Here is a 15,211-nt window from a genome sequence, read left to right on the forward strand (position 1 = left end):
CACACAGCCCTAGTAACATCCCTGGCAGTATGGACTAAGGGCCTGATTCAGAGCTGAACGCTCTGACCAGAGCGCTCGCTCTGAATCAGGGCCCTTCCAGCTAAATTTGGAGCGGCCTCCTGGCCGCTCGCATAGCTGTGGGTGACCACCCACAGCTTATACGAGCGGCCAAAAAGATGGTCGCGATGGTCAAAGACCATCGCAACCATCGGGCTTGCGATGAGACCCTGCGGTAACCCTGCGGTAGCCAAAATCACTCCCACTGACATCATTACTGATGTCAGTGGGGCCGGACTCAGACGGTAGTCATTCCCATGGGAACGCCTCCGTCTGGCAGTCACGCCCCCGGCACGCCCACCAAAGGGGGCGTGCTGTCAATCAACATCGACAGCACGTCCCCTTTGGTGCGAGACCCGGAGCGACGGAGAGCCCGTCGCTATCCGGGTCTCGCGCATGCGCATGACGGAGCTCCCTCCGTCGTGCGCATGCGCAGTGGGGCAACATCGACCAATTTGCGAGCGTCCTTTGCTCACAAACGGGTCTGAATGACCTCCTAAGCAGGCTGTGATGAGGTCCCACAGACTGGATGTGGTGACGTTCCTGACTAGCAGGACAAATATTAAAATATGTAAAGTTGGCCACACACATGGCGATCTGCACACAATCAGCCGATGTATACGATTTGTGTACGATCTGCACACGATCCCCACATGATCTGCATACAATTTGGTGTCTGATCTTCTTACGATCTCTCCTGCATACAGACCTTCACAGTGCATCGCCTCCTAGATGGTCAGATCTGCCCTACTGAACGACAGATCTGACGATGCGATGTGCGACCATCGGGGACGCGCATCGCATTGTGAACGTGAGTGGGGACTCACGATGTACTCAGGATTTGGCCATATTCTACACGATCTGTCGTTACAATGTGTCGGAATCGGCCAGATCGGGTAAAATATCGCAATGTGTGTGGCCAGCTTTAGCCTCTGCTCCAAAAAATGTAAGTCAGCTATCTCCAGTGAGCTCTCATAGTAAGATCCTAGAAGCTGCTTTGGTTCTAAGACATTCCCATGATCAAAGGACCGGTCCTATTGTTTCCACAGCAATTGTCCTAGAAATGCTTTGAATGTGGTTGGGTCATAGAATACTGAGCGACTGCTGCCTATAAATAGCTGGTTATTCTCCAGGTGTTAGAACTCCAGGGACTAAAAGGGAAAACAGAAGACATAAACACTCTGTGAGCTTCAGCATTGAGAACGTTCCCTTTCCCCTCAGATATCTCGCCCCTTACCCAGGAGTTACACAACAAATATTCATATATTCAGCAAACAGTTCACACTTTACAGACGAAGGCGGCATTAACCTTTGGTGCGTCTCAGGATGCTCCACCGCAGTGACTGCCCTATGGTAATGTCACGGAGATAGCTGTGGCTCAGTGCATAATAGCAGTAACAGCAATTTGCAGAAATTCATCACAGCGGTGGGACGTTACAGCTGCGTGTTTGTATTAATGTATAAATAATGAAAATCTTGCTTATTTACAACATTCAAATGATTGCATAAATCATTTATCTTGTATTATTGACACCTAAAGGTAGGAAAGAATTAAACATCTCCATACTAGGATGGCTAAAGAAAATGACTTAGGGGGTGATTCAGCATCGGTTGGAATTGCAAAGCTGCACACAGGCAGCACGCAGGCAGCACGCACACTGGCAGTATGCAGGCAGCACGCAGGCAGCACACAGGCAGCACGCAGGCAGCACGCACACTGGCAGTATGCAGGCAGCACGCACGCAGGCAGCACACAGGCAGCATGCACACAGGCAGCACACAGGCAGCACGCAGGCAGCACGCACACTGGCAGTATGTAGGCAGCACGCACGCAGGCAGCACACAGGCAGCATGCACGCAGGCAGCACACAGGCAGCACGCATGCAGACAGCATGCAGATAGCCAGCAGGCAGCACACATGCAGCACACAGACAACAAACAGGCAGCATGCAGGCAGCACACAGGCAGCTTTGCAATTCCGTCCTTGCTAATATGCAAATGTGGCAGGAAATGTATGACACCCCCTGTATGACACCCCCTGTATGACTCCCCTGCTGCATATGTGATCCCAGCACTGTGACTGAGGTTGCAGGCTGGGATCACCATCGCGACCATTGGTGGTTGATGGTGCGATGGTGGATGGCGCTGGGCAGCCGGCCAGCTGAGTAAGCTTCAGCTTACTCTTCCTGGCCGGCTTGCGAGGCCAGGACACTGCCTCCGTTGACGCAGATCCTGGGCTTGCCACTCCCGGTAAATGGGGTGCACACAGGCAGCACGCAGGCAGCACGCACGCAGGCAGCACACAGGCAGGCAGTATGCAGACAGCACGCACGCACGCAGGCAGCAGGCAGGCAGCAGGCAGGCAGCAGGCAGGCAGCACGCACGCAGGTAGCATGCACGCAGGCAGCACACAGGCAGCACATAGACAGCACGTAGGCAGCACACAGGCAGCATGCACACAGGCAGCACACAGGCAGCACACAGGCAGCACGCACGCAGGCAGCACACAGGTAGCATGCACACAGGCAGCACACAGGCTGACTGTGGAGTACCCTCCTTTACACCATCCACAACGCCGTAGGCTACTAAGAGACGGGAGTTGTTTGTACTTCACGGCGAATCATTGCACCAGGCCGTCCTTTTCTGCAGTGTCCCAGCCACCTCAAAGGCACAGTGTAAATCATGGGCTGCCAGTGACTGCTTACTGACAGGATCCTGCTTACCGATAAGCTTATTTACGGGACTCTAATTAATAGCAGCTAATTTGAGGACACATAAACCGCGATTTGGTCCTTCCTGGATGGCCCAATTGCTATATTTATAACCGTGAATGAGATAATGTTACTACTATAAAACTAAAGGAGAACTGGTATACATTTTTTGTCAGAGAGAATCTCCAGGAAAATAATATTGAGATACTATGTTTTTTTAACAGTATCAGTTTTTTGGATACAACTAACCACTATCTGGAATAGATAAAGGCAACAGTAACGTTTGATTTTCTATTTGATTCAAGATATAAGTTTTTTTATTTTCATTCTTTATTTCCATTTTTCATTAGGAGTCTGATCAACTCTTTTTTATCTTGTTGATATAATATGTAATTATGTAATTTTTCTTATGCAACGGATATCTATTGCTAACCTGAGTAGATACATTTTTGTGTCATTATTAGATGTCTATTTAATCCTACTTTAGTCTAATTATTGCTTAATTTATTGCTTCATTGTTTTACACTGAATACATTTTATGTATATGAATTGATTTGTGTGATACTAATGTCCCAACAGAAGTATTAGAGAGCTGCATTAATACTTGATCCTCCTGCTCATCTAGCGCTGGGTATAGATCTTTCTTTCTTCCGATCAATCAGGCAGAGGCATCGAAGGGGCTGCATCAGGGGCGTATCTATAATGGGTGCAGTGTGTGCGGGGCACACGGGCCCCTGGATCCAGGTGGGCCCCGCACCACACACCCTGCACCCATAGTATCACTTACCTCTCTGGAGTCCCGCATCGGCGTGGGGGTACGGCACTGTAAAAACGACTGAAAAATGGCCACCGCGGCTATTTTCTCATCATTTGCGCATGCGCAGTGCAGGGAAAATTGCTGCCGTGGCCAGTTTCCCGGTGACCTGCGCATACTCTATAGACTCTGGCTGCACTCTAGTTCCCAGAGTCTATAACTCCGGCGCTGGCCCTGCACAGCTCAGTGCACTGCTGGCCGCCGGACAGAGAGGTGGGGGCCCATTTTGGAGACTGCATACGGGCCCCCTCCTCTCTAGAAACACACCTGGGCTGTGTGCAATTACTCAGCACCCGTTCTGCACACTCATAGAATGGGTCCTGTGCATGCGAAGATTCACGATAATCGGGAATCTGCGTTCAGCATTGCACTTGCGTGTAATGCTGAATCAGCCCCTTAATACAATAAAGCCCTTACTGTAACTCTTGAGAATATCCTTCATTATTTTAGAGAATTTTGGATTGAACAGTATCTACAGAAGCATTGTCCCCTGGGTTCCAGACCTACATATTAGATGCTCCATGTTTAGGTGTTGGTTTTCCGTGACTAATATACGAAGGTGGATCCAAAAGTCTGTGTCCTGACCTAGTAGTAGATGTTGTTTCGTTTTCTGTATGTATGTACTAGAGCAGTGGTTCTCAAACTCAGCCCTCAGGACCCCACACAGTTCACGTTTTGCGGATCACCCAGCAGGTGCACAGGTGTACTCATTACTCACTGACACATTTTAAAAGATCCACTGGTAGAGCTAATTATTTCACGTGTAATTCTGTGAAAAGACATGGAATACATGCACTGTTTGGGGTCCTGAGGACCGCGTTTGAGAACCTGTGCACTAGAGGTCACAGTATAGCCCTCTGGAAAAGTACAGCACAATTCTTCTTTTGTTTTTGCAGATATTGAATAATAAATGGAACAACAACACTAAAAGATGAAAAATGGAGACTACTGATAAATGGAGAAAACTGAAATTCGAGCCGTCATTAAATATCTGCAAATGAAGAAGATGACGCCTACTGAAATTCACACTCGAACTCAAGGAACATGTTTGTGGGAAGACTTTTGCATCTGGTGACGATGTCATGGCTGCTGGACAGTACTGGTCTGTGGGCCAACCACCGGACTTTTTCCAGAATGTAGTCAAGAGGTTGGAACATCAATGGGAAAAGCGTATTGAAGTAAAAGGACTATGTTGAAAAATAAATGCCATTTGTACCTAAATTTCTCTGTTATTCATGGTCAGGACACCGACCTTTGGATCCAACCTTGTACGTCTTACAGTAGTTTTTGCTATTTTCTCAGCAAGCTTCTGCATATTAATGTAGGATTTCCGGTTCATGTAATATTCCTTTTCAGCGTGGGACTTTGAGACATATTTATTAAAGAATATTTGTGGGTTATCCACTGAAAACAATAAGGGGGGCCAGCAGCAGATAAAACCTAAAATCCTAAAACATCATAAAAATCAACATGTTGACCTTTTCTATGTTGACCATTTGTGTGTTGACCTTTTGAACCTCTCAAAATAAGTCCATGTTGACTATTTAACTGTCAACAATTTGACCCTGTCGATCTTGCTGCTGGTGATAGGTTAACGTAACCCGTAACTGAGTAAACTGTCTGAAGATGGCGTCAGCTAACAGGCCAAGCTTTCATACAGCTTCCCTTTTTGGAACATGGGAATCTGGGGCAGCAGGTAAAGAATTTGGGGGCCTTTTATGAAGTCGAATATAATGTAGAATAGACAGTCTCTGCACCATTAAGGATACAGGTTATTAAAGCCACTGAGGTATGTCTACAGCAAGAGGCAGGTCATTCATAGGTTTGTTCCCCAGTATTGAAGAAACAGCTGCTCTACTGTAGATCCCCAGCCTTCACCTTCGCTAATAATTCACGAGAAGCTCCCAAATTATCCAATGAAAATAAATGTAAATGATCATAATAAATGAATTAATTACACTGGAGTAGATATGAGGATATGAAGGATTTGATTGAGTTTCAGGTGTAAACAGCTAATGGTACGCTAAGAGCTGTGAGAGTGTGATGCTGCCCTGTCCCATTTTACTGGTAATAGGCTGCTTCACGGCTCTGAGTCACATTTATTCAGCGTGAGCTCAGCATCGGGCAGCAGGTTAAGGAAACAATCAGAGAGAGACGCACATCAGTGTTACAGGCATAGTGCTGTGCCAGCAGCACATCCAGCTGGAGGCTGAGCCCATTCAGACTGTATTGTCAAATGAAGCCATAGAAGGATTTATACAGAGTTACTATCTGCTGGTTACCTGCATGTTGTCATCTTACTTTCCTACAGCACATGCAATATTTCATTCAGCTCCCTGACGTGTGTGTGTCTGTGTGTATATATATAAATTTGTGCTCTAATATTTCATATATATATATATATATATATATATATATATATATACAGTACTGTGCAAAGGTTTTAGGCAGGTGTGGAAAACATGCTGCAAAGTAAGAATGCTTTCAAAAATAGAGGTGTTCATGGTTTAGCTTTTATCAATTAACAAAATGCAAAGTGAATAAGCGGAAGATAAATCTAAATCAAATCAATATTTGGTGTGACCACCCTTTGCCTTCAAAACAGTATCACTTCTTCAATTCTTCTAGGTACACTTGCACACAGTTTTTGAAGGAACTCGGCAGTGAGGTTGTTCCAAACATCTTGGAGAACTAACCACAGATCTTCTGTGGATGTAGGCTTGCTCACATCCTTCTGTCGCTTCATGTAATGCCAGACAGACTCGATGATGTTGAGATCAGGGCTCTGTGGGGGCCATATCATCATTTCCAGGACTCCTTGTTCTTCTTTACGCGAAGATAGTTTTGTGTTAGGCACTCCCCTGGGAGGGTTAGGGTTAGGCACCCCCCTAGGGAGGGTTTGGTTTAGAGTGCGGGAAGAGAGGGTTAGGTTTAGGTGTAGGAAAAGGGAGTTAGGGTTATGCACCACTGGGGGGAAGTTAGGGTAAGGCAACACTAAGGGAGGGTTAGGGTTTGGAGGGAGAGGGGAGGAATAGGGTACTTACCTGCCCCTGTTGGGATGTTCACTGATCAGTCTTCCAGCATCAGGATTTGAATCCATTCCATATATAAATTAGAGATGGCTTGACAACTGTTGTCCGGATTTGGGTGGAAATAATTCCACACATGAGAAGTGGATTTTTTTGGCTTTTGCCTCGGCATGACAAAGATCTTTCTCATACCATGGGCAACAACTGTTACCTGATTTACACAAACAACATCCTCGACATCAACATCAACATCCTCATCATCCTTGTTAACGTCAACTACAGAAATATCCTCCTCATCCTCCTGGTGCAATTCCACAGAAGCATCCTTGATTTCTACATCAGCATGTTGACTTGTGCTGCTCATCCCCACATTTGCAGAGGGCACACAAATGGTGGAAGGAGAATCCTCTTCAAGTACAGTATTAGAAAGGTCAGGCTCACATATGGCAACTGCGGACACACTTGGACTCTCCTCGGGGATCTGTAACTTTTCTGAGCACACAGTTGGTTCATGTGCCTTAGCGATTTTAAGTTTTTTTATACTTCTACAGGGCGAAGGGCTTACATCATCATAAGATGCAGAACCACCAGTCATAGATAAAGGCCAAGGCCTTATCCTTTCCTTGCCACATCGTGTAGTAAATGGAATATTGCCAAATTTTTGCTTCTCTGCAGCTAACTTAGCTTTTAATTTTTTTTCTTTAACACTGTAAAACATTGCTTGTTTGATTTTAAATGCCCTGATTTAAGCTCTTGGGCATCGGCCTTCGTAGATGCTGTTGACGGCCTTGCATCGTCATCATGACTGCTGGCAGCAGCTGCAAGACTGGTATGTGGTTCCTGCTCTCCTCTCATTTGATGGATTGACCTCCATGTCAACAAACTTACACTGCGGTCTGACCGGCTGTGTCACCGAATAATACTATTTTTTTACACTTGGGAACAACACCCCTGAATGAGGCAGCAGCCCCTTGATGAGCAACACAGACAGCACTCCTTTTTTATGGACAACAAAGCACCCCTGCCGAGAGCGGACAGACCACCTGCAGATTCACAAATACGTGAACGATAAACTGCGGTCTGGTCGGCAGTGTCAGGAAACAATAATAGTGCAGCTAAGTTGCTAATACACACACACAAAAAAGAAAAAAAAAGCACTTTTATTGTTTTTTACACTGGGGAAGAGCACCCCTAATTGACAGAGCACCCCCACTCCTGGACAACACAGCACCCCTTTATGGACTGCTCCCTAGCCAGATGGACAGGACAACAACACAGCAGCAGCCACAGTTAAATGATAGGACAAGTGACACAGCAGCTGCAGCACCCACTGAAGGAAGACCCCTTTATATACTGCAAACTAAACACACTGAGTGACTGACAGTGACTGACTACGTCTGCTAGCTTCTCTCTTCACAGACGGAGTGAAAATGGCACCAATCACGGGGACCTTTATATAATCCTAAAACCCGTGAGAATCTGACTGCAGGAGGATGACACAATAATGGCAAAAAATGTGCAAAGCCGCCGGGGAGGTAGTGAGGAGGTGGTGGAGGGATCCCCCTTCGCATCCCCTGAACTCCTTTACATAGGAAGGAGCGGGGAGCCGAGAACAAGCACCGTCTGAAGATAGCACTTGTTCTCGAAAACAAACTCCAAAAACATTCAATTTTTGGAGTTTGCTGAATATCAGGGGGTCATATCAGACCCCTGATGATGAATAGCCCGGTAACCTAAATATGCGGAAAGTAATGTTTCCGCATGGTTACCGGGCCATTTATCGTATGATGAATAGGCCCCTGAGTCTGGTTGTAAACAGAAATTTCTAAAATTACACTACCTATCAATCATATGTAGTGGAGCACCTAAGGGGGGTTTCCTTTTTCCCAGATACCCCTCTTCCATCCCCTGCACACTCATTCTTGTAATCAGTCTAAAGCTCCCTGTTTGTTCCTTGGTGGGCAGCTGTTCAAAACTAGGGTCATAGTGGGTTGTTTATACCACCTCAATTTCCTTCCTTAAATTTACTATTAAGACACCTCTCTGCTGCTTGTTTCAGAGAGGGGACAATTTAGTTGTCTAAGCATATGGTTATTTAGTGTATTTGCTATGGTGCTGTATATGACCATAGCATTGTAGTGGGTAAGTTCAGACGAGCAATGGGAGATTGAGTTGATGCAAATAAGTAAGCTTTTTTATTCCAGGCTTGAAAAGGCAGAGCCAGTGTAATGACTTCTTACATAAGGCAAACACAGTTCAGGAACAATAATACAGCTTACATGGGACAGCAGTTCAATCAAGCAGAGTATTCCCAGTACAGTCATGGTTCAGATTGTCCAGCATAGGGAGAGCTGCTAAAGGAGCAATCTCTCCCTCACATTTCCACTGACTAACTAAACTTACCATGTTTCTATACCTTAGCTGGTCTTAATTGAGGTAAGTGTGTGATTCCTCCCTGGCTACAGGAGGTTGACCCTTTCCTCAGAATGTGGGAGAGACCCACTCTGTCACAAGCATGTTGCATGTTTGGAGAGCATGGCTGCCTAGAGTTTCGCCTAGAGTATTTTAGGATCATGATGTTGGGAAGGCATGGCCCAGTAGAGTGGGCACTGCCTCGTCAGGATACATCTGACATCTGGCAAACTTACATACTAATTCCCAACTCTACTGCACATTGTTATTGTAGGCAAGTGAGGAGCATTATTGTGGACCAAGGCCTTGGGGGGTTATGGCAAGTCCGAGTCCCCAGAGAGGGCTTCACCCAACTCCTTTGTACCCTATAATTGGTACCCCTGGTGGAGCGCAAGACATTCGCATGTGATAAGTATTTTTGTGTGTTTTCTTTTATGATTCATCATAAAACTGGTTTGTCTCCAGCAGACTTAGAAAGAAATCTCAAATTGTGTGATAGTTTCCCTGTGCTATGCTATTGTTTGTGGGATAATGTGAAAATTGCTCCTATTGTTACAATGAGACATTTCAATCACTTGTCTCAACATGTGTACAGAAAGCCGCTATTTGTTGTGCTTAAGATAAATGACTGTATTTTTTCCATTTTCAAAGGTTAGTGAAGCATTATATTCCTCCTTATTAGACAGCATGACGGTTGCATCCAGAACAGCGTTCAAAGTACACAATAATATATTGCTTCCATCCCTGAAATATAGTTGTCCTACCCTTTTATTCCAGTCCATTACTAAGAGTTACCATAGAGCTTTTTAGCCTTCAGTTAATTCCATATATTCCTTTCTTAGACTAATGACATCTAAAATGCTCATTACAGTAGCTGTCTCGTTCCCCAGCGGACAATTACATGTCTGTGCAATCACGTTTGTATACAATCCTATCAATATACTGCACAATCATATGTAATCTAATTGTAAATCAAACAATAAATGATTGCAACACAGTCGTATTTAGGGATCTACAGTATTTATTAAACTGATTTCTCTGTTCTCTGATAACAGTGCTGCGGTCCCCATAGGTTTCAATGGGAGCTGCGCACCAACTGTATTTACTAAAATTAAAGAAGCAAAGTTTCTCTATAACACATACCGCTATCTCAGAATGGCGTTATGTGCATCCTCAGGGGACATAGGCAGGAAGGGACTGTTCTCTTCCTGCTTTCTCCCAAACTGCATTGCGCTCTTCGGTCGGCCGGAGTCGCATGCACACATGCAGGGCCGTTGAGAGCGCTGCCGGGCCCCGGTAAAGAGGGGGCGTGGCCTAATCGCGGGAGGCGTGGCCACGCCCCCACGAATAAAAAAGTTTTAAAAAGTATACATTTGCAACGCCGCGTAGTGGCGCTGCACGCCGGGGAGGTGGGCGCTGCGAGCCCCTCAGCCCGGCGCAAAGCTAGGGGGGGGCGCAATCAGTGCGATCGCTCCCCCCCTCAGGCATAGAAGATTGCTCGCGGCTGCTAAGCAGCAGCCACAGCAATCTCCCACTGAATCCCAGCACACAGCGTGTGCTGGGAGATAGTGAGGAGGGAGGAGGGGCGGCGCCGGACCTGGGCCCCCGCCGGGCCCCTCTGGAAGCCCGGGCCTGGGTAAATTGTACCCGCTCCCCCCCCCTCTCGGCGCCCCTGCACACATGCTGTGTTACGCCTCTGTGACAGGCGGCACTGGGCTCAGTTATTTCCTCCCCGGGACAGTCCTTTACCGCTAGGTTTGTCCCGGCATACAAATATAAGTATGGGGATAAAAGGATAGCGAAAAGCGGCAATGTTTTTCTGCCGCTTTTCGTTTTTTTTTTTTCAATTAAAGCCCTTAGGGGTAGATTTATTAAAGCTTGTAGAGAGAGAAAGTGGAGAGAGATAAGCGGTCCATGTACTAAGGGCCTGATTCAGAGCCGGACGCTATTTGCGCTCGCTCGTTCAGAAAAAGGGGCCGGCTATTTAAATTGAGCGCTCGCTCTTTGCGGTCTGTTGACGCCTCTATGTCTGAGCGACCGAAACATGCGCTCGCTATTTTGTAAAGACGCCCCCTGGCCGCTCGCATGCTACGTCATCTCTGCTATTTATTTGATTAATCGAGTACATCGAAAGGCATCTGAACTGCTCGCAGTGCTTGTGGTAGGTTTATCCTACCGCAATCATGCGAACAGTTCAGGCTAAGAGACAACCAAGTAACGTGGCCGATGACGCTGCTTTGTTAATTATGCACACCCTTAAAACGCCCGTTTTGACCGTTTGGCACGGCTGCTTTCGGATCTCCACTCCCCGTTTTTAAGCACCTTCCCGTTACCACCCACAAACGCCTCATTCTGTCACTCAAATTAGCAGGCACTCGCTATTTTGCGAGCGCTCGATTTCCGACCGCACTGACTGGTTGGCGCATGCGCATTACGACCCATACGCATGCGCAGATGTGCGAACATCGCTCGGAGCGAACGAGCGGCCGCTTACGTGCGGCTCTGAATCAGGCCCTAAGTGTAGAAAAGGGGGCCAAATGAAAAAGATGGAGAAATCCCTCTACATATCGCTTCTCAATATGCACTAAAGGGATTTCTTAGCGCAAAGAGCAGGCCACAATATTACGCTGCCACTGGCACCTACTGTATGGTAGCGCTAAGTGACCCAGCTATTACTGAGAAGAAATGTCACCACTTACCTTCAGCTGTCTTTTCCAGCACAGGCCTCATCCCCTCTGGCTGCGTTATCTTCCTTTCCTCATGTGAAGACCAGTGAGAAGCCGTCAGTTTGTTTATAAAGTTTCTTTAAAACAAGAATACTGCTGACACTGCACGGGACTCGGGACAGGAGACCAGAGAGGTGACAGGTATGGGCGTAACTAACATAGGTGCAAGAGGTGCAGCTCCTATGGGGCCCAGAGACTGAGGGCGGCCGGCCCATCCTCCTTGTCAAAGTTACATGTGTTATATACATTTACATGTGTTATATACATTGGGTGTTACATAGGGGCCCTTACAAACTTTCACTATGGGGCCTTCAAATATCTAGTTACGCCCCTGGTGACAGGTGAGAGTCAACAGTGCAGTCAGGATGCGCAATGCGTTCTGCTGACGCCGCCGAGGGGGTGACATAATGTTCACTCTTCTTGGCAGATCTATTATTAGTACATATTGCATTAGCCACCTCCTGCATTGCAACGATAGCAGGTGAAGCAGGGACTGTTTACCTATAGTATACCGTTAGCGTTAGGCAACTAACCTGGCCCTGGGATAATACCTATTCTACCAGTAATTAAGAGGAAAGTCTAGGGGTATAGAAGGGGTCATTTTGGAGGGATTGAAATAAGCATTTGGAATGTACTGTAATCTGTTAATCAGGAAATGGGCTATATGTCACACTGGTCACCAGCCTTGTCTATTTTACATCAGGTCACAGGGACTTTGGTTGTGTTGTAAACTGGCAACCAGGAAATAGGCTCCATTGTACATTGGGCTTCCAGAAAATGGTTTCCATTGTACACTCTGTCACATGAATGTTCTCTATTTTATACAGGGAATGGGTTCCATTGTATACTGGGTCCCCAAGCAATGGGTTTATTCCTCATTGGCTTTTATTATTTTTTTAAATAAACTGGTTTCTAGATCTAGAACAAGGAGGCACACTTTGAAATTGGAGGAAGACTAAGCTGAAAGCAAGAAAAACATTTTTTTTGTCTACAGTAAAGGTGGGAACACACTGGGCGATATATAGGCCGTTTAATCGAAGAGCCAATGTATCACGAGCGCGTCGTTGGGTGCATACCCACGATTTGTCTGAGAATCACCTCGTTCACAGACATAGCGCATTGGCTGTGCAGCACAGCAGATGGCTGATATATCTACAGATATATCGGTACGTACATCTGCTGGTGTGTACGGGCCATCGGCACATGCTGTAGTGACGCGGTGGTGAGTGACAACTCAACTGGGCAAGCAAATTTAAATGCTAGCCCAGTTGTGATGTCAGGCCTGACACATCAGGTGGACGATTGGTAAGTGTATATGGAGTTACCAATCATCAGATAGGTTGCGGGGACCCGTCAATCTACTGTAGTGTGTACCCAGCATAAAGGTTATAGCAGAGGCATAACTAGGGTCTTTGGAGCCGAGGGCAAGTTGAAGAATGCCCCTCCCACAATAATAAAGCTAACTATTTATGGGCTGCAAAAAATGGACGCGTTCACATACCAAATGGCCACTGAATATGGGGTGTGCCAACATGACACGCCACCAATTTCTCGTCACTCTGGGAACATTATTTTCCATTCCATATGCACCTTACCTATATGGTGGTTTCTCACAATGTGGAACCTCTGAAGAAATGTGTCCTCCATGCATCCTCGGTATTCACTATTCATGTAGGTCACATCGTCCGGAAGATGCCTGTTTGAATAGGAATATTAACAAGGTCATCATCATACAACAGCTGTTTTACCAGACTTGTTCCCTCAGTGTAACTTCCTTCCCCCTGTGTCTCTCAGCCACACAATCTCCCCCTGTGTCTTCTCTCAGCACTCCATCGCCCCCCCATGTAATCTCTTAGCATACCATCACTTCCCCCGTGTCGTCTCTCAGCCACACCATCACCTCCCCCGTGTCGTCTCTCAGCCACACCATCGACCCCCCTGTGTCATCTCTCAGCCACACCATCACCTCCCCATGTCGTCTCTCAGCCACACCATCACCTCCCCCTGTGTTGTCTCTCAGCACACCATCACCTCCCCCCGTGTCGTCTCTCAGCCACACCATCGCCTCCCCCCTGCGTCATTTCTCAGCACACCATCTCATTCCTACCGTGTCATCTCCCAGCACACCATCACCTCCCTCCTGCATCGTTTCTCAGCAACAACATCACCTCCCCCCTGACACGGATACACACACACAAACTGACACATACACACACACACACACACTGACACATACCCACACACTGACACAGATACACACACACTGACACATACACACACACACTGACACATACACACACGCACTGACATAGATACACACAGACTGACACATACACACTGACACAGATACACACACAAACACTGACACACACATACAAACACTGACACTGATACACACACACACTGACACAAATACACAAACTGACACAGAAACACACACACATATACTCTGACACACACACACTGACAAAACCTGCACAGAGAACGGTCACACACCCCCACCCGTGGCATTCCTCCCCCCCTCCTGTGGGGACAATAGAAACTAATACTAATATATACCTGCTCCAGAGCGCCGGGAAAGGAAGAATCTGTCACCCGGCAGCAGATGTTTGGATGCAATATGGGAAGACTGCCTTGGAGGGGCTGCGTACTTCTGCTGCAGCTCCCTCTACAGGCAGCCTAGCAGAGAACCAGCAGGCACACTGGCCTGCCGTAAATAGTGGTCCGGGCGCAATGGTGGGGGCGAGGGGGTGGTGGAGGGGGCAATGCCCTGGCTGGAAGGCGCCTCCCTCTGCGGGGCCTGCCATGGTGGTGCCCAGGGCACTTGCCCCCCCCAGTTACGCCACTGGGTGATAGATCCACACAATAGACTCCTACAGAAAAATAATTCCAGAATAATTCAAGGGACAATCATATCACTATTGTTAAGACTAAAAGGTAAAAATAAAGGACAAAAAATATGGAAACTAAGTAAATTGAAAATTCAACTCAAGAAAAGGGTTAAAAAAATCTGTGCAATGTACACGTATATTTATTTGTGTAGCATGACTCCTCTGGCTTAACTGTACCGGGGGTTACTCCTGGTATACTGTAATTTGTGCAGATGTTGCGCCGGCTGGTAGTCAGGGGCACCTATGGGTAATTGATAAATTATTATGGTTGAACTGCTGACATCCTGATGGTAAGTATTAGGGTTAGGGGGAGGGTTAGATTTAGGGGTCTATCTACTAAGCCTTGGATGGAGATAAAATGGACGGACATAAAGTGCCAACCAACCTGCTTTTAACTGTCATTTTTCAAAACAGCCTGTGACATGACAGTTAGGTGCTGATTGGCTGGTACTTTATCTCCATCCAAGGCCTAGTAACTAGACCACTTAGGCTCTACGGGGAGTGTTACGGTTAGACTGTGGTGGGGGGGTTAAGATTAGGCTGCAGGAAAGGTGGGTTAGGGGGGAGGGTT

The sequence above is a fragment of the Taudactylus pleione genome, unplaced genomic scaffold (assembly GCF_031769625.1).
Source record: "Taudactylus pleione unplaced genomic scaffold, aTauple2 ptg000734l, whole genome shotgun sequence".
In the NCBI taxonomy this organism is placed as follows: domain Eukaryota; kingdom Metazoa; phylum Chordata; class Amphibia; order Anura; family Myobatrachidae; genus Taudactylus; species Taudactylus pleione.